This window comes from Bufo bufo, chromosome 2 (genome assembly GCF_905171765.1).
Source record: "Bufo bufo chromosome 2, aBufBuf1.1, whole genome shotgun sequence".
Lineage (NCBI taxonomy): Eukaryota > Metazoa > Chordata > Amphibia > Anura > Bufonidae > Bufo > Bufo bufo.
Genome location: NC_053390.1, coordinates 450,955,441 through 450,978,293, shown reverse-complemented (window position 1 = coordinate 450,978,293; position 22,853 = coordinate 450,955,441). Strand labels below are relative to the sequence as shown.

At 47.6% G+C, this 22,853-nt stretch overlaps 1 long non-coding RNA gene across 1 annotated transcript in view; it reads right to left on the bottom strand.

The window, feature by feature from the left end:
- Positions 1-22,853, bottom strand: part of LOC120989453 — a 113,343-nt gene that overhangs the window by 58,381 nt on the left and 32,109 nt on the right. The window contains exon 2 of the long non-coding RNA XR_005776264.1: positions 21,961-21,966. This is a non-coding gene — a long non-coding RNA (uncharacterized LOC120989453). The remainder of the gene's footprint in view (positions 1-21,960; positions 21,967-22,853) is intronic.

Here is a 22,853-nt window from a genome sequence, read left to right as displayed (position 1 = left end):
GAAGGGAGGTCGCGGTTGATCAGTCTCTCATTGCTTTCAAGGTGAGACTCATTTTCCGCCAGTATATTCCCTCTAAGCGGGGAAGGTATGGCGTGAAGCTGAAAAAACTTTGTGAGAGTACCTCAGGGTACACTTACAAGTTTCGTGTGTACGAGGGGCAAGATTCCCGTATTCAACCCCCAGAATGTCCCCCCACTCTGGGTGTTAGTGGGAAACTTGTGTGGGACCTTATGCACCCACTGCTAGATAAGAGTTACCACCTGTACGTGGATACCTTTTATACTAGTATCCCCTTGTTCCAGTCCCTCACCGCCAGATCCACGTCCGCTTGTGGGACCGTGCGGAAAAATCAACACAGCCTCCCTACCCACCCCCTCCAGGTACCTATCCCCAGGGGTGCGACCTGTGCCCTTACCAGTGGAAACCTGTTGCTGGTCAGATATAAGGACAAGAGGGATGTCCTTGTACTGTCCACAGTTCACGTTAACGGAATCACCCCTGTCCCTGTGCGAGGTACCGTGGCAACAGTCCTCAAACCCGATTGCATCGTCGACTACAAATCGGTATATGGGAGGAGTTGATCTCCCTGATCAAGTCCTCACGCCATACAATGCCATGTGCAAAACCCGGGCATGGTGTAAAAAAAGTTGCTGTCTGCTTGGTGCAGGTTGCCTTGTACAACTCTTTTGTGCTGTCCTAGAGCACTGGCAACACAGGGACATTCCTTCAGTTCTATGAGGCAGTCCTCAAGGACCTGATCTTTTCTGACCGGGAGCGGACGTGGATGTGGATCTGGCGGCGAGGGACTGGAACAAGGGGATACTATTATAGGGAAAATCTGTACCTGGGATTTTACTTTCCTTGAGTCCGAAGGCAGCACAGCATGGGTTAAGCTCGTCTTCATACCCTTGGCTAGGACCGCCCACCTAGATTAAAATAATTAATTAATTAGTAGAGACTATAAAGCTGGCCTCCCACAATGCTCCACTGTGTTTAATTCAAGGACAGTAAAATCCCAGGTACAGATTTTCCCTTTCCCCTTTTGTCCTACGGCAGCACAGCATGGGATTTGTATAGATCATGAAGGGGGGGATTTTTCATCAAGAACTGCGCTTAATACCTCAGTGCCAAAGGCTGAGCTTCTAGCATTGATGTCCAACCGATAATGCTTCATGAAGGTCTGAGATGAGGCCCAGGAGGCTGCATTTCAGATTTCTTCTATAGATACGTGCGCCTGTTCAGCCCAGGAGGTTGCGGCAGATCTTGTTGAATGGGCTTTAATTGGAAAAGGAGAAACCATCTCTTCTAAGGAATATGATTCTTTGATAGTATCCTTTAGCCATCTAGCTAATGTATCTCTGGAAGGTTGTCGCCCTCTTCTTGGACCTGTGAACAATACGAACAAATTTTCGGCTAACCGGAACTCTTCTGTTCTCTGGAGATAGATCTTGATTGCCCTTTTCAGATCTAGAGTATGTAGTAGAGTTTGTTCTTCATCAACCGGGTCAGGAAAAAACACGGGGAGAAAGGCTTCTTTATTATTGTTAGCAGTAGAAGGCACCTTAGGAGTGAAAGAAGGTATGGTGCGAAGAAGGACCCCATCAGGCAGGATTCTTAAATAGGGGTATTTGGAAGACAGCGCTTGAAGTTCACCTACTCTTTTTGCGGAGGTGACCGCAACCAGAAACAATACTTTGTATGACAGCCATTTTAAGTCAGTTTGCTGCAAGGGTTCAAATGGAGCAAGTGTAAGCCTCCTCAAAACCAGAGAGAGGTTCCAGACTGGTGTAGGTTCTCTATGTGTAGGTTTCAATCTTCTTATTGCTTTGAAGAATCTGAAAATAAGTGGGTGATGGAGAAATTTGTTCTCAGTCATATTATAGATAGCCGTCATGTGCGCTTTTAATGTGTTAGTCTTAAATCCCTTCTGGAAACCTTCCTGAAGAAACTGAAGAATGGATCCGACATCAATCTTCACATGGTTCGCTTCAGCCAACCAGGCTGTAAACTTTTTACATATTCTAGCGTATTTTTTATTAGTAGACTCCTTGCGGGAACATAATAAGGTCTTAACTACAGAATCACAGAGGCCCATCTCCATTAACTTAGATCTCTCAACCTCCAGGCTGTCAGATGTAAATGGTTCAGGCTCTGGTGATAGAGACCGTAGATCTGGAACTGGGGGAAGCTTCCAGAACTCCCCCTTGGATAGCTGGAGTAGTAAAGGGAACCACGACCTCCTTGGCCAGAATGGGGGGCTATTAATATCGTCTGAGGCTTGTCCATCATTATCTTCCTCAGGACTCTTGGAATGAGAGGTACTGGAGGAAAAATGTAGACAAACAGGCGTCTCCAACTGAAGGAAAAGGCATCCAGTATTGTGGGCCTGTCCAGCTTGTTCAGAGAGCAGAATTTGGGAACCTTTTTGTTCGATGCTGATGCCATCAAGTCCCACTCTGGATATCCCCATCTGGTCACAATCTGCTGAAATATTCTCTGGTTCAGTTCCCAATCTGCTGGGTCTATTTTTCTCCGGCTCAGACGATCCGCTTGAATATTCAAGCAACCTCTTATATGCATGGCTTTTAGCTCTAAGATATTGGCTTCCGCCCAACAGAAGATCTCTTTGCACAACTTCAGGAGGGAACTGTTCTTCGTTCCACCCTGATTGTGGAGGTAGAATACAGTTGCAAGATTGTCCGAACGAATCAGCACTGGTTTTCCTACTATAAGTTTCTTGAACTAGAGAAGTGCCAGTTGCACTACCTTTAGTTCTTTGAAGTTTGAAGACTTCTTCCTGTCCTCGGAGGACCACAGCCCCTGGATCCAACTGTCTTGAAGATGGGCTCCCCAGCCTCGGCCAGACGCATCCGTAGTGATTACTACTAGGGGTAGATATTTGAAGGTCTTCCCCTTGGATAGATTCCTGGATTGCAACCACCACCTAAGGCTCTGAACTGTTGAAGGCCTTAGCCTCACTTTTGCTTCAAGATTGTGAGAAGTGTGATGCCAGACTTGAAGCATATCTTGCTGTAGGTCTCTGGTATGGATTCTTGCCCAAGGTACCGCATCTGTTACTGCTGTTAGAAGTCCCAGGGTCTTCATCACTCTGCGGACTGTGAGAAAATGTAAAGAAATTAGAATCTTAATTTCTTTTTTCAGAGCTCTGATCTTTGGTGGGGGAAGAAACAGAGCCATAGAGAGTGTATTTCTCTGCAGGCCCAAAAAAATCTTTGAGGTAGTAGGAATCACGTCGGATTTCTCCCAGTTTATTAAAAACCCCAGTTTTTGAAGCGTCTTGATAGTTTGTCTGAGATATAAGTGTAGAAGGTCTTCTGACTGAGCTACCAGTAACCAGTCGTCGAGATATGGAAAAACTTGTATTCTCTGGAGACGAAGATGTACTGCAACCAGGACTGCCACCTTGGTGAAGATTTTGGGAGAGGAACAAAGGCCAAACGGTAGTGCTTTGAACTGGAAGTGTAAGACTTTCTTCTTTCTTATGACCGCTATTCTTAGGAATCTTCTGGATTCTTCCCTTATAGGGATGTTCAAGTAGGCGTCTCTTAGATCCAGAGAGACCATTAACGGATTTTCTGTGAGCACCGCTGTGATAGATCTTAATGTCTCCATTTGGAAATGGATCTTTTTCATGAATTGATTCAGGTATCGAAGGTCTATGATAAGACGATATTTTCCCCCTGGCTTGGGAACCTGAAATATTTTGGAGTATACTCCGGTACTTCTTTGGTGGATGGGTACTGGTTCTAACACTCCTTTCTCTATGAATTCGTCTAGAAGAGAGAATATTTTGGGATCTTCTTTCTTGTTCAGTAGAAATCTGTCCCTTGGATGACGATCTAGCTCCAACATGTATCCTTTTTTTATGATGTTTAGAACCCAGGTGTCTGAAGTAATCTCTTGCCACTGTGAGTAGTGATGTGTCAGCCGACCTCCTACTTTTTGGCTTCTGGCGTCAGAATTCCTTCTTAGAGGGTTTTCCATCCTCTGATTTGTGCTTTGATTTTTCTGAAGGCATCCAGGATCTTCTGTCAGGTCTGCTTCTGTTGAAGCGTCCTCTTGATCTATACCTTCTATAATTTTGTTCTCTGTAGGGACGAAAAAAAACGCCTCTTTTCATTACCCTTAAATTGGGGAAAATTCAACGCTTTTTCTTCATTACTGGATTCCAGCAGTTTATCTAGATGGGACCCAAACAACTTCCCGGGCTCAAAAGGGAGTGAGCATAGATTATTTTTTGATGCTGAGTCTCCAGACCATAATTTGAGCCAGACAGATCTTCTGACGGAGTTGGAAAGCGCCATATTCTTAGCTATTAATCTTAAAGAATCTACAGAAAAATCACAGAGGAACTCTGCTGCTAGTTTCAATGTGGGTAACTGTTGGAGCAATTCTTCTCTGGACACACCGTCTTCTATGTCTCTGCCCAGGTGACTTAGCCAGACCCTCAGAGCACGGGCTACAGGAACCGAAGCCATAGCAGCTTTATTCGTAAGAGACAGGTAGGAATGCAATCTTTTTAGGAGACCGTCTGCCTTTTTCTCCATTGGATCCTTGAGAGGAGAAGAATCTTCGCTAGGAAACATGGATCTCTTGGCTAATCTGGCGACAGCAGGATCAACCCTAGCAGGAACTTCCCAACTTGTAGACTCAGCCGGGTCTATTTTTTAACAGATTTGAATCTCGATCCTAAGTTTATTTTTCCTATTGGCTGCTGCCATTCTTTACGCATAATAGTGTTGAGTACTGGATGTCTAGGAAAAACGGACGTCTTCTTCTTGGGAAAATAAAAAAGGTTATCTTCCTCCTTATCGGCTGTCTCCTCTTTTTTTGATTCCATGATGTTTTTAACTTCCTTAATCAAGTGATTTGCATTACTTTTGTTAAACAAAAAATTGTCTTCCAGGGTAGGTAAATTAAGCTCTGAGTCTGAAGACACTTCACCCTCAGATCTAGAAGACTCTTCAGAAGATGATGGAGAGACATAATGCTTCTTTTTTGTTAAATGCTTTTTCTTTTTGGCTTGCGACAAAACCTAGACATTAATTTTTTGGTTTCTGAATCCGACACTTCTGGGTGCGAGCAATTTTCACATATATTAGATGACCAGTTCAGGGGTAAGGGCTGAACACATGAAATACATAGACCATGCTTAGTCTTCTGCCTCTTATTAGATCTGGGTGGTGACCTTAGAGAGTCCACATTACAGCTTATACACAGATCTTCTGTACATTCATCAGGCAATGGCTGTTCACAGGACTGGCATAGCCTATGCCTGCCTTTGCGGGATCTTTTTCCCCCTTTCTCAGAAGAGAAGGACATCTGTAGTGAGAAAAGGGGAATCATGAGAACATATATATATATATATATATATATATATACACACACACTGCTCAAAAAAATAAAGGGAACACAAAAATAACACATCCTAGATCTGAATTAATTAAATATTCTTCTCAAATACTTTGTTCTTTACATAGTTGAATGTGCTGACAACAAAATCACACACAAAAAAAAAATGGAAATCAAATTTTTTAACCCATGGAGGTCTGGATTTGGAGTCACCCTCAAAATTAAAGTGGAAAAACACACTACAGGCTGATCCAACTTTGATGTAATGTCCTTAAAACAAGTCTAAATGAGGCTCAGTAGTGTGTGTGGCCTCCACGTGCCTGTATGACCTCCCTACAACGCCTGTGCATGCTCCTGATGAGGTGGCGGACGGTCTCCTGAGGGATCTCCTCCCAGACCTGGACTAAAGCATCTGCCAACTCCTGGACAGTCTGTGGTGCAACGTGACGTTGGTGGATAGAGCGAGACGTAATGTCCCAGATGTGCTCAATTGGATTCAGGTCTGGGGAACGGGTGGGCCAGTCCATAGCATCAATGCCTTCGTCTTGCAGGAACTGCTGACACACTCCAGCCACATGAGGTCTAGCATTGTCTTGCATTAGGAGGAACCCAGGGCCAACCGCACCAGCATATGGTCTCACAAGGGGTCTGAGGATCTCATCTCGGTACCTAATGGCAGTCAGGCTACCTCTGGCGAGCACATGGAGGGCTGTGCGGCCCTCCAAAGAAATGCCATCCCACACTATTACTGACCTAATGCCAAACCGGTCATGCTGGAGGATGTTGCAGGCAGCAGAACGTTCTCCACGGCGTCTCCAGACTCTGTCACATGTGCTCAGTGTGAACCTGCTTTCATCTGTGAAGAGCACAGGGCGCCAGTGGCGAATTTGCCAATCTTGGTGTTTTCTGGCAAATGCCAAACGTCCTGCACGGGGTTGGGCTGTAAGCACAACCCCTACCTGTGGACATCGGGCCCTCATATCACCCTCATGGAGTCTGTTTCTGACCGTTTGAGCAGACACATGCACATTTGTGGCCTGCTGGAGGTCATTTTGCAGGGCTCTGGCAGTGCTCCTCCTGTTCCTCCTTGCACAAAGGCGGAGGTAGCGGTCCTGCTGCTGGGTTGTTGCCCTCCTATGGCCTCCTCCACGTCTCCTGATGTACTGGCCTGTCTCCTGGTAGCGCCTCCATGCTCTGGACACTACGCTGACAGACACAGCAAACCTTCTTGCCACAGCACGCATTGATGTGCCATCCTGGATAAGCTGCACTACCTGAGCCACTTGTGTGGGTTGTAGACTCCGTCTCATGCTACCACTAGAGTGAAAGCACCGCCAGCATTCAAAAGTGACCAAAACATCAGCCAGGAAGCATAGGAACTGAGAAGTGGTCAGGTCACCACCTGCAGAACCACTCCTTTATTGGGGGTGTCTTGCTAATTGCCTATAATTTCCACCTGTTGTCTATCCCATTTGCACAACAGCATGTGAAATTGATTGTCACTCAGTGTTGCTTCCTAAGTGGACAGTTTGATTTCACAGAAGTGTGATTGACTTGGAGTTACATTGTGTTGTTTAAGTGTTCCTTTTATTTTTTTGAGCAGTATATATATATATATATATATATATATATATTAAAAAAAAAATACAGGATTTGCCTGACCAAGACAGGCTTTTTACCTTATTTCTGCTAGAGCTCGGCTGCCAGGCACAAAGGGGCGCCGAGCTCTGCACAGAGCCGCCTTATATACTTAACTTAATTAGCTGTAGGGGCGCTTGTAGGGAAGGCACCTGGTGTCGCTTGAAGACGCACTTCCTGCGTTCCACGGCGCGAACCGGAAGTTCGGGATTCCACTTCCGGTCCCAGACGCACGCCTCCTGCGATTTGAAATAGCATCCAGGAGAGTGAATCACTCTCCTATTCAGCGCCACAGCGGCTAAGAACGGCAGCCAGGGAACCACACATGGCACACGCTGATTCTTACAGACCATTAGAACCTGGACACACCACGGTATGCGGTCATATAGGTGGGCTTCATCCTCAAGGAATGAGGACAATAAAAAAAACACAGTGGAGCATTGTGGGAGGCCAGTTTTATAGTCTCTACTAATGAATTAATTCATTATTTTAATCTAGGTGGGCGGTCCTAGCCAAGGGTATCCATGTACAGGTGGTAACCCTTATCTAGCAGTGGGTGCATAAGGTCCCACACAAGTTTCCCGCTAACACCAAGAGTAGGTGACATTCTGGGGGTTGAATACGGGAATCTCGCCCCTCGTACACACGAAACTTGTAAGTGTACCCTGAGGTACTCTCACAAAGTTTGTACAGCTTTACGCCATACCTCCCCCGCTTAGAGGGAACATACTGGCGGAAAATGAGTCCGGTGGACTTAACTGGTGGGCCGGAAAACTAGTATGAGCCCCAGAGCTGCTCGTACTAGGGTGGGCCACAGGGTCCCTAGCATTGCGGTCCCCTTGCTCCGCCTGGCGGCGTCTCCGCCGCCTTGGGGGATCAACATCATCGCTAGATGATGAGGAGGAAGCGGATGACAAACGGAAAGTGGGGTCATCCTCACTCGGACTCGGAGGCAAGCTGGGCGTATGCCTCCTCAGCTGAGAACATCAGACGGGCCATAGGGGAGTGTGTGTGTGTGTGTGTGTGCGTGTGTGTGCGTGCTAAACTTTATTTGGTGTGCGTGTGTGGGGGGGCACAGGTGTTCGCGAGCTTACCCTAAACATAATAGACAAAAAAAATTAAAAAAAATATTCAAACTCGCTGATCAACTGTCCGAAGTTGATCAGTGGTGGGGTGTGCGATGCGCTAACAGTGGCTGGCCACAGTCAGCGTACGCAGAAAAATAAATAAAAAATGCTTGCGCACCAAAAAAAAGTTGTGGGGGGGGGTGGAGAGGGGGGAAAGCTGCAGCACACCTGGGGGGTCTAGGGTCAGGGTTAAAAACATGGGGTGGAAAGTGGGCGGGGTTTCAGCAAATCAAGCGCGCAATATCTCGGAAACCAAAGCGGCGCAAACATTCATATTTGCGGCACAAACGCAGCACAAACAAATGGTGTATTTCTTTTTGACATTTAAGAAGATGGGGTGGAAAGTGGGCAGGGCTTCATAAAAATCTAACGCTCAATATCTCAGGAACCGAACCGGCACAAACGTTCATTTTTGCGGCAGAAACCAAAACAAACGAATGGTGTATTTCTCTTTGAAATTTAAAAACATGGGGTGAAAAATGGGCGGGGTTTCAGCAAATTAAGCGCGCAATATCTCGGAAACCAAAGCGGCGCAAACGTTCATTTTTGCGGCACAAACGAATGGTGTGTTTCTTTTTGAATTTTAAAAACATGGGGTGGAAAATGGGCGGGGTTTCAGCAAATCAAGCGCGCAATATCTCTGAAACCAAAGCGGCGCAAACGTTCATTTTTGCGGCACAAACAAATGGTGTATTTCTTTATGATCTAGCCGTGCATGTCTGCATCTCTATAGGGTAAAAAGAGGCGATGTCACCATTGAGGATGGCAGTTTCCTGGGTAGTAGAGATGTTGAGGCCCTATATTCCTCCATCCCCCATGAGGCGGGACTCAGGGCGGTCGAGTACTATCTCAATATATCCGCACTATCAGCAAGGCGGTCCGATCTCCTGGTACCTAAGGCCAAAAAGGAGGAGGCGGAGAAGAAGATCCGCCTCATTGCGACGTTTGATGATGCATTAGTACAAGTCAGGGATATCTTTCGTAAACACTGGCCCGTCCTACTGATGGACCCTGAAATCAGAGAGACCGTCTTCAGTTATCCGCAGATCTCCTTTAGGAGAGGTAGCAGCCTCAAAGATATGCTTGTCCATAGCCACTTCACCCCGGCCACCCAAGCAGCGACATGGTTGGATCGTAAGATCAATGGCTGTTACAGGTGCAGTGGCTGTGTGGCCTGCAAAATTTTACAAAGTAGTAAAACCTTCTTCAGTTCAAATTTACAGAAGTCCTTTACCATCAAGGACTTTATCAACTGCCGCACACGGGGTGTGATCTATAAGATCACATGCGTGTGCGGACTTGAATATATTGGAAAGACCAAAAGAGAGCTGCTCAGGCGTCTCGGGGAGCACCTGGGTGATATCATGAATGAGCGTGATACACCAGTGGCCCGGCACGTGAATGACAACCACGGCGGGGATCCCAGCTGTATTAGAGCTGTAGGTATTGATAAAATCCCACCACCTATACGTGGCGGGGATTGGGATCGCCTCCTATTACAGCACGCTGGAAATTCCAACTCGACACAGTATCCCCTAGAGGCCTGAATGAAAAGCTCCACTTCGGCTGCTTCTTGTAGTGTCTGTCCCAATGAAGAATCCCCCCCTTTCATAATTTGGTGGAATGGGCTCCACCTTCTGTGGTGCCTACCATTCTCCTTCGGGTCACTTTTCTAGCCACGGTCAGGAAATTAAAATATCAAACCACCACAAATACCATTAACTAACTAATATACACCCATATCGGGGTTGTCTGGGTGCGCATCGTATGGACATATATCCTGTTGCCCATGGATGCACACCCATACGGCGCTTATACACTCACCTAAAGAATTATTAGAAACACCATACTAATACGGTGTTGGACCCCCTTTTGCCTTCAGAACTGCCTTAATTCTACATGGCATTGATTCCACAAGGTGCTGATAGCATTCTTTAGAAATGTTGGCCCATATTGATAGGATAGCATCTTGCAGTTGATGGAGATTTGAGGGATGCACATCCAGGGCACGAAGCTCCCGTTCCACCACATCCCATCAGAGGATGGATACATGTTCTCATTCTGTTTACGCCAAATTCGGACTCTACCATTTGAATGTCTCAACAGAAATCGAGACTCATCAGACCAGGCAACATTTTTCCAGTCTTCAACAGTCCAATTTTGGTGAGCTCGTGCAAATTGTATCCTCTTTTTTTCTATTTGTAGTGGAGATGAGTGGTACCCGGTGGGGTCTTCTGCTGTTGTAGCCCATCCGCCTCAAGGTTGTGCGTGTTGTGGCTTCACAAATGCTTTGCTGCATACCTTGGTTGTAACGAGTGGTTATTTCAGTCAACGTTGCTCTTCTATCAGCTTGAATCAGTCGGCCCATTCTCCTCTGACCTCTAACCATCCACAAGGCATTTTTGCCCACAGGACTGCCGCATACTGGATGTTTTTCCCTTTTCACACCATTCTTTGTAAACCCTAGAAATGGTTGTGCGTGAAAATCCCAGTAACTGAGCAGATTGTGAAATACTCAGACCGGCCCGTCTGGCACCAACAACCATGCCACGCTCAAAATTGCTTAAATCACCTTTCTTTCCCATTCTGACATTCAGTTTGGAGTTCAGGAGATTGTCTTGACCAGGAGCACCCCCTTAAATGCATTGAAGCAACTGCCATGTGATTGGTTGACTAGATAATTGCATTAATGAGAAATAGAACAGGTGTTCCTAATAATTCTTTAGGTGAGTGTATATCAAATTCCCGTATGCACGGACCACGTGTATATCTATATTGTGTCCGTTTTATGTCCCATATGGGCCCACAGTGTACATTTGGTTTAAAGTGCCCCCACTCCTATATTGTCTATACTGTGGAACCTGTTTGCATGCTATTCATGTTAGCGTGAGAATTATGATGCCTAGTAAAATAGCAGTGTATCCTAGGTTACAGCATATACATTGGAGGCGACGCACCTGCGCGGTGTCCTATTTTAACTATGGCGCATTGAGTATCGCCCCATGTATGCTGTATTTCGGATCCTGGCAGACTATCTTACGCATGCGCCGCCTCGACTCCTCGCGATGACCTACGTCATTACATCGCACGTCGCACACACATGTTGATGCGCGCGCACCATGCTCGCATTATGTGAGGGCAGACGTCACCACAGACCGCCGCTATACCTTGCAACGGCTGACGTCATTGTAGCGCGCATCGCGCGGATATGCCGGCGCAACGCTTTAAAAGAGAGGCGGGCTCCTGCAAAGACTAGGTAACATCAATGCCCGCGGCCTCAACCTGCGTACCGCAAGAAGGGAGGGGGTTCCTCCATCTGTTCCACTTCTCCTTTTCCCTGTATAGGAAGAAGTTGCTGGTTTGTGTGCGAATGCACACAGTAGGGTATTTGCTTGGCGCACAAAAGGACAACCTCAGTCAGCGGACTTTGGTGAAATAGCTGTTTTTATTGTTCAGTAGACAACGCGTTTCGGAGTTTATAACTCCTTTATCAAGTCTGGAGCGTCTGGTTGTGCTGGAAGCGCCGCTCTCTCCCTTTTCCCTGTATGTCGTGCACCTATCTGTGCACTCTACTCCACTCGGGAGCCATTGCTCCTGGTGGCTTTTGCACTAGCTGGTGATTATCACTCCCAGCATTTGGCTTGGCGATATATATCATCTCCAGCAAGCAAACTACATCTTTTGGCCCATTCTATATATACTCCCCTGATGAGGGGATTGTTTTTTTCTTTGCCTCAGAAACGTGCATGTTGGGATCTTCTCAGGGCTAAACAGGGAATGCAATTCCAGGGTTAGGTTCCGGACGGTTCCCGTTGTTAGACCAAAGGGTTATCGTAGGGTCCCGAGGGTCGACTAGGGATGATCCCTCTACATTGTACTGACTCTCAACCGTCGAACTGGACCACCCTGATCAGAAACATCGAAACTGAGGTGTCCGGAGAATCCACCATCTGTAGGGTAGGACACTGGGTTTCAGTGGTGCCGCCGTGCACCCTATGATATGGGTGTAACTGTGCATGTAATGTTGCACGGTTTCTTTTGACACCCATATCATTATATGTTTTCTGTTGTGTGTCGTTGTGCAACATATATGTTTGTATTCTGCACATAAGGTGTTAGCACACATCATTGCTGTTGCCTAATTTTTTGTGCATTCTAGGTATCAGTGCATACCAGCTCCTGTTACCTTTTAGTGTTCCACACTGTCCAAGTAAGTGTGGACACAGCTGCAACTGTTTTCTCACAGCCCCCTCCAACTTTGGGTAAGTGGAAAACGGTATTGTGTATTCAGCTCCTTTTTTTGCACATGAGGTGCCGGCATACATCCATTGCTGCCGCTTTGCTTTATTGTGCATCTCGGGTACTGGTGCATATCAGCTCTTGTTACCTCCTGTGTCCGACACTGCCTGAATAAGTGTGGACACAGTTGTCACCGTTTTCATCAGGCCCCCCCTTTTGATTGTGAGGCATTGGAAACGGTTTTGTGTATTCAGCTTATTGTATTTTGAGGGATGTATCTCACCTATTTTATATTAAAAAGTAAAAGTTAAGTCTTAAATAATCCAGATCACTAATCACTAATTTCTATGGTAAAAAGAGGTGACAGAATCCCTTTAAAGCTTGGTTCCATCCTAGAGCCGATACTTCCACCAGAGTATAAGAGTTACTTTCAGGCAGAGATATTATGCAAACAAAGTCTCCTGTGTATGGCTCCTGACGAAGTGCTAACAATAAGAGCACAGAAATGCGTTAAGCCACGTGTATTTGATCTTATCCTAAATCCTGGGATTGATCCACAGTACTGGTCATACTAGATGCCAGACTTTAAGCAACATTGAGACTAATAGTTGCGAATCCTAGGGAGGTTACTAGTAAATATCTCTGGGATAATTGTCTGAAGGCATACCAGTGGCTCCTGTGAGCTGGCCTTCAGACATTCTGTTTAGCTAGAGGAGGGTCTGAGCCGTGTGTCAGTGAGCTCTGACATACTTTTTGGTTCAGAAACATTCCCTCTGTGGTGATTTATTGCTGCATCAAGCCACACAGTGTATGCTCCTCTTGAAGCCTGTTTTTTACATATATGAAATTTGGGGCTACACACCCGTAAGTTTTAAACCAGTAATATCAATAAAGTTTATTTATTTTATTTTAACGCTGCTATCAGGCTTAGGTTAAATTAATTCTTGTGGAACACCTAAAGGGTTAACAAAGTTTGTAAAATCAGTTTTGAGTAACTTGAGGGGTGTAGTTTCTACAATGGGGTCATTTATAGGGGGTTTCTATTATGTAAGCCCCACAAAGTGACTTCAGACCTGAACTGGTCCTTAAAAAGTGGGTTTTGGAACTTTTCTTAATTTTTTTTAGAATTGCGTCTAAAATTCTAAGCCTTCTAACGTCCCCAAAAAATAAAATGACATTTACAAAATGATGCAAACATGAAGTAGACATATGGTGAATGTTAAGTAATAAAAATTTTATGAGGTATCACTTTCTGTTTTAACCCCTTAAGGACTCATCCCTATTTCACCTTAAGGACTTGGCCATTTTTTGAAAATCTGACCAGTGTCACTTTAAGTGCTGATAACTTTAAAACGCTTTGACTTATCCAGGCCATTCTGAGATTGTTTTTTCGTCACATATTGTACTTAATGACACTGGTAAAATGAAGTTAAAAAATTCATTTTTATTTATAAAAAAAATACCAAATTTACCAAAAATTTGAAAATAATTGCAAATTTCCAAGTTTCAATTTCGCTACTTTTATAATACATAGTAATACCTCCAAAAATAGTTATTACTTTACATTCCCCATATGTCTACTTCATGTTTGGATCAATTTGGGAATGATATTTTATTTTTGGGGGATGTTACAAAGCTTAGAAGTTTAGAAGAAAATCTTGACATTTTTCCAAAATTTTCAAAAACCCACTTTTTAGGGACCAGTTCAGGTCTGAAGTCACTTTGTGAGGCTTACATAATAGAAACCACCCAAAAATGACCCCATTCTAGAAACTACACCCCTCAAGGTATTCAAAACTGATTTTACAAACTTTGATAACCCTTTAGGTGTTGCACAAGAGTTATTGGCAAATTGAGATGAAATTTGAGAATTTAAATTTTTTGGCAAATTTTCCATTTTAATCAATTTTTTACAGTAACAAAGCAAGGGTTAACAGCCAAACAAAATGCTATATTTATTGCCCCCGATTCTTTAGTTTGCAGAAACACCCCATATGTGGCCGTAAACTACTGTACGGGCACACAGTAGGGCGTAGAGGGAAAGGTGCGCCATATGGTTTTTGGAAGCCAGATTTTGCTGGACTGGTTTTTTGACACAATGTCCCATTTGAAGCCCCCTGATGCACCCCTAGAGTAGAAACTCCATAAAAGTGACCCCATCTAAGAAACTACACCCCTCAAGGTATTCAAAACTGATTTTACAAACTTTGTTAACCCTTTAGGTGTTGCACAAGATTTAATGGAAAATAGAGATCCCCCCCCCCCCCTGATGCATCCCTAAAGTAGAAACTCCAAAAAAGTGACCACATTTTAGAAACTACGGGATAGGGTGGAAGTTTTGTTGGTACTAGTTTAGGGTACATATGATTTTTGGTTGCTCTATATTACACTTTTTGCGACAAGAAATAGCTTTTTTGGCACCGTTTTTTTTTTTTTTGTTATTTACAACATTCATCTGACAGGTTAGATCATGTGGTATTTTTATAGAGCAGGTTGTCACGGACGCGACGATACCTAATATGTATACAATTTTTTTATTTATGTAAGTTTTACACAATGATTTCATTTTTGAAACAAAAAAAAAGAGATTTTTGTATAACTTACCAGTAAAATCTCTTTCTCGCTCTTCCTTGGGGGACACAGGAAACCTTGGGTATAGCTCATCTCCATAGGAGGCGTGACACTAAGTGAAAGACTGTTAAGCCCCTCCTCCAGCAGCTATACCCTCAGCCTGGAGCGAGCGACTACCAGTTATGTGCCCAAGTAGTTAAAACAAAGGCAAGGATCAACCAAATTAACACCAACAAGTCAAAACTCCCGTCAGGGCAACCAAAACAATGGGTGAGTGCTGTGTCCCCCAAGGAAGAGCGAGAAAGAGATTTTACTGGTAAGTTATACAAAAATCTCGTTTTCTCGCCCAATTCCTTGGGGGACACAGGAAACCTTGGGACGTTCAAAAGCAGTCCACAAATAGGGAGGGACCACAACCCAAGAAGAATTAAAGCACCATAGGCATTAAGGCACCACCGCCTGCAAGACCAGGCGGCCCAAAGCAGCATCCGCCGATGCATAAGTGTTCACCTTGTAGAACTTGGTGAAAGTGTGCAAAGAAGACCAGGTGGCCGCCTTACACAATTGTTCAGCCGAAGCTCGATTTCGCTGAGCCCAGGAAGCCCCGACCGCTCTGGTAGAATGAGCGGTAACACCAAAGGGCGGTTCCCTGCCCTTAGCACGGTAAGCCTCAGCAATAGCCATCTTGATGAAGCGGGCAATAACCACTTTAGATGCCGCCAGCCCCCTGCGCGGACCCTCCGGAACCACAAATAGAGAATCCGAGCGCCGAAAGGGTCTAGTTACATCCAAGTAGATCCTCAGAGCCCTAACAACATCCAGACGGTGAAGATCCCGTTCCCGAGGATGAGACGGGGACGGGCACAGAGAAGGAAGGACAATATCTTCATTCAGGTGAAAAGCGGACACCACCTTCGGAAGGAAATCCGGAACCGGGCGGAGAACCACCTTGTCCTGGTGAAAAACCAAGAGGGGTTCTACGCAAGAAAGTGCCGCCAATTCAGACACACGCCGAAGAGACGTGATGGCAACGAGGAAAAAAACTTTGCAAGACAACAAGCGAAGGGAAACCCTGCGCAGAGGCTCGAAAGGAGAAGATTGGAGAGCAGTCAGCACAACATTAAGATCCCAAGATGGAACGGGAGCGCGATACGGGGGAGCATAGTGAGCAACCCCCTGAAGAAAAGTCTTAACTGGACCGAGCGGAGCCAGAGGTCGCTGAAAAAGGATCGAAAGCGCTGAGATCTGACCCTTTAGGGTACTGAGACCCAAACCCAAGTCCAGACCAGACTGCAAGAAGGATAAAATCGTGGGGAGAGAAAACCGAAGGGGAGGAACATCTAAGGTCTCGCAGAAATTCAAATAGGCCCGCCAGGTTCGGTAATAAATCCTGGACGATGCCGGTTTACGCGCACCAATCATGGTACGGACCACGTCAGCAGAAAACCCCCGCCGCGTTAGGACCGCGGTTTCAATAGCCACGCCGCTAAACGTAGCGACCCTAAATGCTGGTGGAAGATCGGCCCTTGAGAGAGGAGGTCTTCTCTTAGAGGCAGAGGCAAGGGGGCGTCTGCCAGGAGCAACATAAGGTCGGCGTACCAAGGACGACGAGGCCAATCCGGGGCTATTAGGATCGCAGGCGTGCCCTCCGCCGCGATCTTCCGAAGGACTCGTGGAAGAAGAGGCAGGGGCGGAAAAACGTAGAGAAGAGAGAACTCCGTCCAGGGAAGGACGAGCGCGTCCGCGCCGTAAGCGTCCGGATCCTTGGTTCTGGCCATGAAGGTGGGGAGCTTGTGGTTGAATCTGGAGGCCATGAGATCCACGTCCAGACGACCCCAACGGAGGCAAAGAGACTCGAAGACGTCGGGGTGCAGAGACCACTCGCCCGGGTCGATCGTCGTCCAGCTGAGGAAATCCGCCGCCCAATTGTCCACCCCCGGGATGTAAATGGCCGAAATGGCTGGAACATGAACTTCCGCCCAGCTAAGGATTAGAGACACCTCCCTCATTGCCGCCGCGCTGCGAGTGCCCCCTTGATGATTTATGTATGCCACAGCCGTGGCATTGTCCGATTGGACACGAACAGGGTGACCCTGAAGCAGCGAAGTCCAATGCCGGAGTGAGAGGAGAACCGCCCTCAGCTCCAGAACATTGATCGGCAGTTTGGACTCCGATGGAGACCAAGTGCCTTGTACGGACCGAGGAGGAAACACCCCCCCCCCCCCAACCCCGCAGACTGGCATCTGTGGTAATCACCAACCAAGTTATCGGTAGGAAGGACTTCCCTTGGAGAGGGGTCCGTAACCACCAGAGTAGAGAGAAGCGAACCTGGGGGGGAAGGGGAAAGTGCTGATCCAGACTTTCCTGGGACTTGTCCCATGCGGACAGAATGGCAGTCTGAAAGGTGCGGGAGTGATACTGCGCGTAGGGGATTGCTTCGAAACAGGACACCATCTGTCCCAAGACCCGCATGCTGAACCGGAAGGAAGGACGGCGGTGGTTCAGAAGGCTCCGAACCGACCGATGAAGGAGCTGGCGCTTCTCTGACGGAAGCCGAACCTCCGCTGCATCTGTATCCAGCAGCATCCCCAGAAAGATCAGTTGCCTGGATGGAACAAGAGCGGATTTGGGAAGATTGATAATCCAACCGAACCGGCGTAAGGTTTGTAGCGAGAGGTCCACACTGGCAGATGTCAGTGACAGAGAGGGTGCCTTGATAAGGAGATCGTCCAAATATGGAAGAAGAAAAACTCCCCTGGAACGAAGTAAGGCGAGGACAGGGGCTAGGACCTTTGTGAAAACGCGAGGGGCCGTCGCCAGCCCGAAGGGGAGGGCAACGAACTGGTAGTGGTCGGACCCCACTGCAAAGCGCAGAAAGCACTGATGACACCGAGCGATTGGAATATGAAGGTAGGCGTCCTGGATGTCGATAGAGGCCAGGAACTCCCCTTTTTCCAGAGAGGCCACCACCGACCTGAGAGACTCCATCCGGAACCGCTGAAGACGAAGGAAACGGTTTAACCGTTTTAGATCCAGAATGGGACGAACCGAGCCTTCTTTTTTGGGGACCACAAAAAGGTTCGAATAGAACCCTTTGAATCTTTCCTCCATAGGAACCGGAGCGATGACCCCTTTGTCCAGAAGGGTACGAGTGGCAGTAAAGAAATCGGCCGCCCTTTGGGGATCCCGAGGAACCCGGGAGCGAAAGAACCGAACTGGGGGGAGGGACGCAAACTCGAGTTTGTACCCGGAAGACACCACCTCGAGAGCCCAGGCGTCGGAGACGTGCGCCTGCCAGAAGTCCCTGAACAGGAGGAGACGTCCCCCCACCCGGGTGGGTGGGGGCGCACCTTCAGGTAGGGTTCTGCTTGGTCGCGGGAGGGCGAGCAGGCTGTGACTTGCGCCAGGAGGGCTGGGTCCGAAAAAAAGGTTTCTTACGTCTGTCTTGGACAGGGTTAGAGGATGGACCTGAAGTGGTGCGAGGTGTGGGAGCCCTGCGGGAAGACCTGAAGCGAGAAAAGGTGGGACGGCCTCGAGTGGTGCTCCTAGTCCTGGATTGGGGAAGATGTGTACTCTTCCCTCCCGTGGCTTCAGAGATGATTTCATCCAAGCGGGTCCCGAACAATCGAGAACCATTGAAGGGAAGGCCAGTAAGAGACCGCTTTGACGTGGCGTCCGCCGTCCAAACCTTTAACCAAAGCTCCCTTCTAGCCGAAACGGCCAGGGCAGATGAACGGGCTATGAGAGCCCCCGCATCCAGGGATGCCTCACAGACAAATTTTCCGGCTTGAACGATAAGTTGGGCCAGAGCCAGGAGGTCCTGAATAGGGACGTCGGATTCAACCTCCTGATCCAGCTGAGACGCCCATTCTGAAACCGCTTTTCCAGCCCAAGCGGAGGCAAAGACCGGCCTGAGGGCGGAACCGGAGGCTGCAAAGATACCCTTTGTAATCGCCTCTATCCGGCGATCTTCAGAGGATTGTAAGGAAGAACCATCTGCAACGGGAATAGCCGTGCTTTTGGACAAACGGGCCACAGGGGGGTCGACTTTAGGTGGTGACGCCCAGTTTGTAATGCAATCCGCCGGGAATGGATAACAGATATCCAATTTCTTAGGCGGGGTAAAACGGGCATCAGGACGGGCCCAAGCCTTAGAAACCACCGACGAGAAGTCAGCGTGGAGGGGAAAAACCGCAGACGCCTGTTTTTGGCGAAAAAAGGAAACACTGGTCTTTTCAGAATTAGGAGGGTCATCGTGAATCTTAAAGGTATCACGGATATTGTTAATAAGATGGCCCACGGCAGAAGCCAGCTTTGAAGGCAAGGCCGAGTCCATATCCCAATCAGAATCGGCTAGTTCCCCTTCAGAGGGCATATCCTGTAATGAGGAAGGACCCGACTGAGGGCGTACCACCTGGGGGTGATACCGAAGCATCCGAGGATGATAGGTGCTCCGCCCTGGACCGCTTCTGGGGTTGACGGGCTCTGGAGGTGTCGCCTGGAGAGAGAGACTCAGACGGGTCAGCTAAGGTAGCGGACCCGGAGGGCCCAGCAGGGGAATTATCCGGCTGCGGTAAGGGCAATGCATCTGCAAGGCGGCCCACAACATTACTGAGACTGACCACAGCCTGGGAAAGGGATCTAGCCCAGTCAGGGGGATCCAAGAGGCCAGGGGGTGACACAGCAGATGGCAGACCCTGTAATGGGGCTTTGCAAGCCGAGCAATGCGGGTCAGGCTGCCCTTGAGGAAGGGGTGCCTTACATGCGGTGCAGGTATGATACCAAGGACCAGCAGGCACTGAGGGGTCAGACATGTTGGCTGGAAGTAATATACAAAAACGTCCATGCCAGAGGGCTGCAGTGCTAGAAGGGGTCAACAGTCCTACCAGGTCACAGTGGGAGCAGACAGCACAGCAGCGGCAACAGCAGCGGTCCTCAGAGCCCTGAGGTAATCCGTCCTGAGAGCAGGCAGGCACGAAGAGGAGGCGGGGCTAGTGAGGGGCGGGAAGAAAGACGTCCGCCCCTTGACTGAAGCCTAACATGTACAGTGGAAACGGAACGAAGCTCCGCCCACCGATGAAAATATTACATGCCGCCGAAAAACCCACAGAATAATGTCCCCCGTTCACCTCCATATAAGCGGAGGCGAACGCACACCGGTGGCCGGACAAGAGCGTGCGCTTGTCAGAATGTCAGCCGGCAGTTGAACACAGCCGCAGTACAAGTGCGCCTGCTATCCAGCAGCTGATAACGAAAGGCGGCCCACGGCCGCCGCACCTGAGGTAAACTGCGCTGTAACCCTCCCCCTCGAGCATCGCTCCGCTTTGCCCCACACACAAAGGAGCCGCAGACTCACAGCTAAGAGAGCTGTAAATTGTAATCGACATGAAGGTCAGGCAGAGGGGACAGCAGGATCAGGCCCTAACGGGGGGGGGAGGGTAGGAACGGCTGCACAGCCACCTCACCATTCGACGTTTTCACCCTCTGTCTATCCAGCAGGGACGCCCCTTCAGCCACTGGCACCGAAGTGGCAGGGAGCTGGAGAAGGGCTTGCAGGTGGGCGACCCTTGTGCTGGCGGGATGCAGGGGAGCTGGGCTGCCCTGGTCCTCCTTTTCTTCTGTGGGGGAGGCAGCAGTGCGGATAACCGGCACTGGCGCAGCTCAACCCCGGGAAAACAGAGAGGTCTATTGCGACTCTGTTGTCCTTGTTGAAAAAAATTGAAAAAAAATAAAAATAAAAAAAAATAAAAATCTTTAGCAAAGACAGCTCTGCAGTGCAGAGAGTGTCTTGCCTCCTTGACACTAAGCAAAAAACTGGTAGTCGCTCGCTCCAGGCTGAGGGTATAGCTGCTGGAGGAGGGGCTTAACAGTCTTTCACTTAGTGTCACGCCTCCTATGGAGATGAGCTATACCCAAGGTTTCCTGTGTCCCCCAAGGAATTGGGCGAGAAATCATGTTTTAGTGTCTCCATAGTCTGAGAGCCATAGTTTTTTCAGTTTTTGGGCGATTATCTTAGGTAGGGTCTCTTTTTTTGTGGGATGAGATGACGGTTTGATTGGCACTATTTTGGGGTGCATATGACTTTTTGATCGTTTGCTATTATACTTTTTGTGACGTAAAATGACAAAAAATGGCTTTTTTATTTACACCGTTTTTATTTTAATTTTTTTACGGTGTTCACCTGAGGGGTTAGGTCATGTGATATTTTTATAGAGCCGGTCGATACGCACGCGGAGATACCTAATATGTATACTTTTTTTTAAATTTATGTACGTTTTACACAATGATTTTATTTTTGAAACAAAAAAAAATAAAAATCATGTTTTAGTGTTTCCATAGTCTAAGAGCCATCGTTTTTTCAGTTTTTGGGCGATTATCTTGGGTAGGGTATGATTTTTGCGGGATGAGAGGACGGTTTGATTGGTACTATTTTGGCGTACATGCAACTTTTTTGATCACTTTCATTACCTTTTTTGGGAAGTAAGGTGGGCAAAATTTCAATTCCCTCATATTTTTTTTTTTTTTATGGCGTTCACCGTGCGGGGAAAGTAACATGACCATTTTATAGATCAGGTCGTTACGGACGCGACGATACCTAATATGTGTAGTGTATTTAATTTTTTTTATTTTTATTCAGTGATAAATGTTAATCTTAACTTTTTTCACTTTTTTTTGACCCAGACCCACTTGGTTCTTGAAAATCCAGTGGGTCTGATGTCTGTATAATACAGTACAGTACACTATATAGGGTATTGTACTGTATTTTACTTACAATTTGTCTGAACAGATCTATGCCTTTAGCACAGATCTGTTCAGCACCATGGACAGCAGGATGCCTGAGAAGGCGTCCTGTTGCCATGGGAACCTTCCCCGTCTGCTCAGTTGTGGCCACAACTGCGTAGACGGGGAAGGGTAAGGAGGGGGGCTCCCCTCCCTCTGTCACCCCATCCTGTCGGGGGGCTGCAAAGGCACAGCAGCCCCCCGATGGGAGAGGGAGGGAGCCCCATCTTACTGTTAACTTTTTCCATACAGCGGTCCGTACGGACCGCGGTATGGAAAGGATTAAACGGCTGACATCGCATCACAGATGTCAGCCGTTTATACCAGAGTGTCAGCAATGTGCTGACACTCTGGTATACTCACTGAACACCAACGATTATTCAAGAGTAGGCGGATGGGGGATCGCGATCCCGCCTGCTGCACCGCCCGCTGCACCGCCTGCAACACCCCCCCTGCACCACCCGCCGCATTAATATCATTCAGGGGTGCAGGGGGGGTGAAAAAAACTTTATATGGGCCATTTTAAAGTTTGATCCCCGCGGTCAGGTACCGCGGGGATCAGAATCGTCAGAAAGCGCAGCAAACCGCAGGTCTGAATTGACCTGCGGTTTGCTGCGATCGCCGATACGGGGGGTGTCCCCCCCGTCCCCCCCCCCCGGCATTTTGACAGGATGCCGGCTGAATGATTTCAGCCGGCATCCTGTTCGGATTAACACCCACAGCGCCACAATCCCATTTTAAACTCATGACGTACCGGTACGTCATGGGTCCTTAAGGACTCGGGAAACATGCCGTACCATTACGTCATGCGTCCCTAAGGGGTTAAAAGCAGAGAAATTTTTTGTAAATTTGGGATTTTTTCAAAAATAAAGGTGAAATATATTGACTCAAATTTATGACTGTCATGGAGTACAATGTGTCACGAGAAAACAATCTCAGAATGGCTTGGATAAATAAAAGCGTTCCAAAGTTATTACCACAGAAAGTGGCATGTCAGATTTGCAAAAAATGGCCTGGGCAGGAAGGTGAAAACTGGCCCGGGGTAGAAGGGATTAAAGACTGCTGTGACCGGGGCCCGGTGTAATGGAGTACAGTGACTGCACCGGGCCCTGCCGCGAGTGCAAC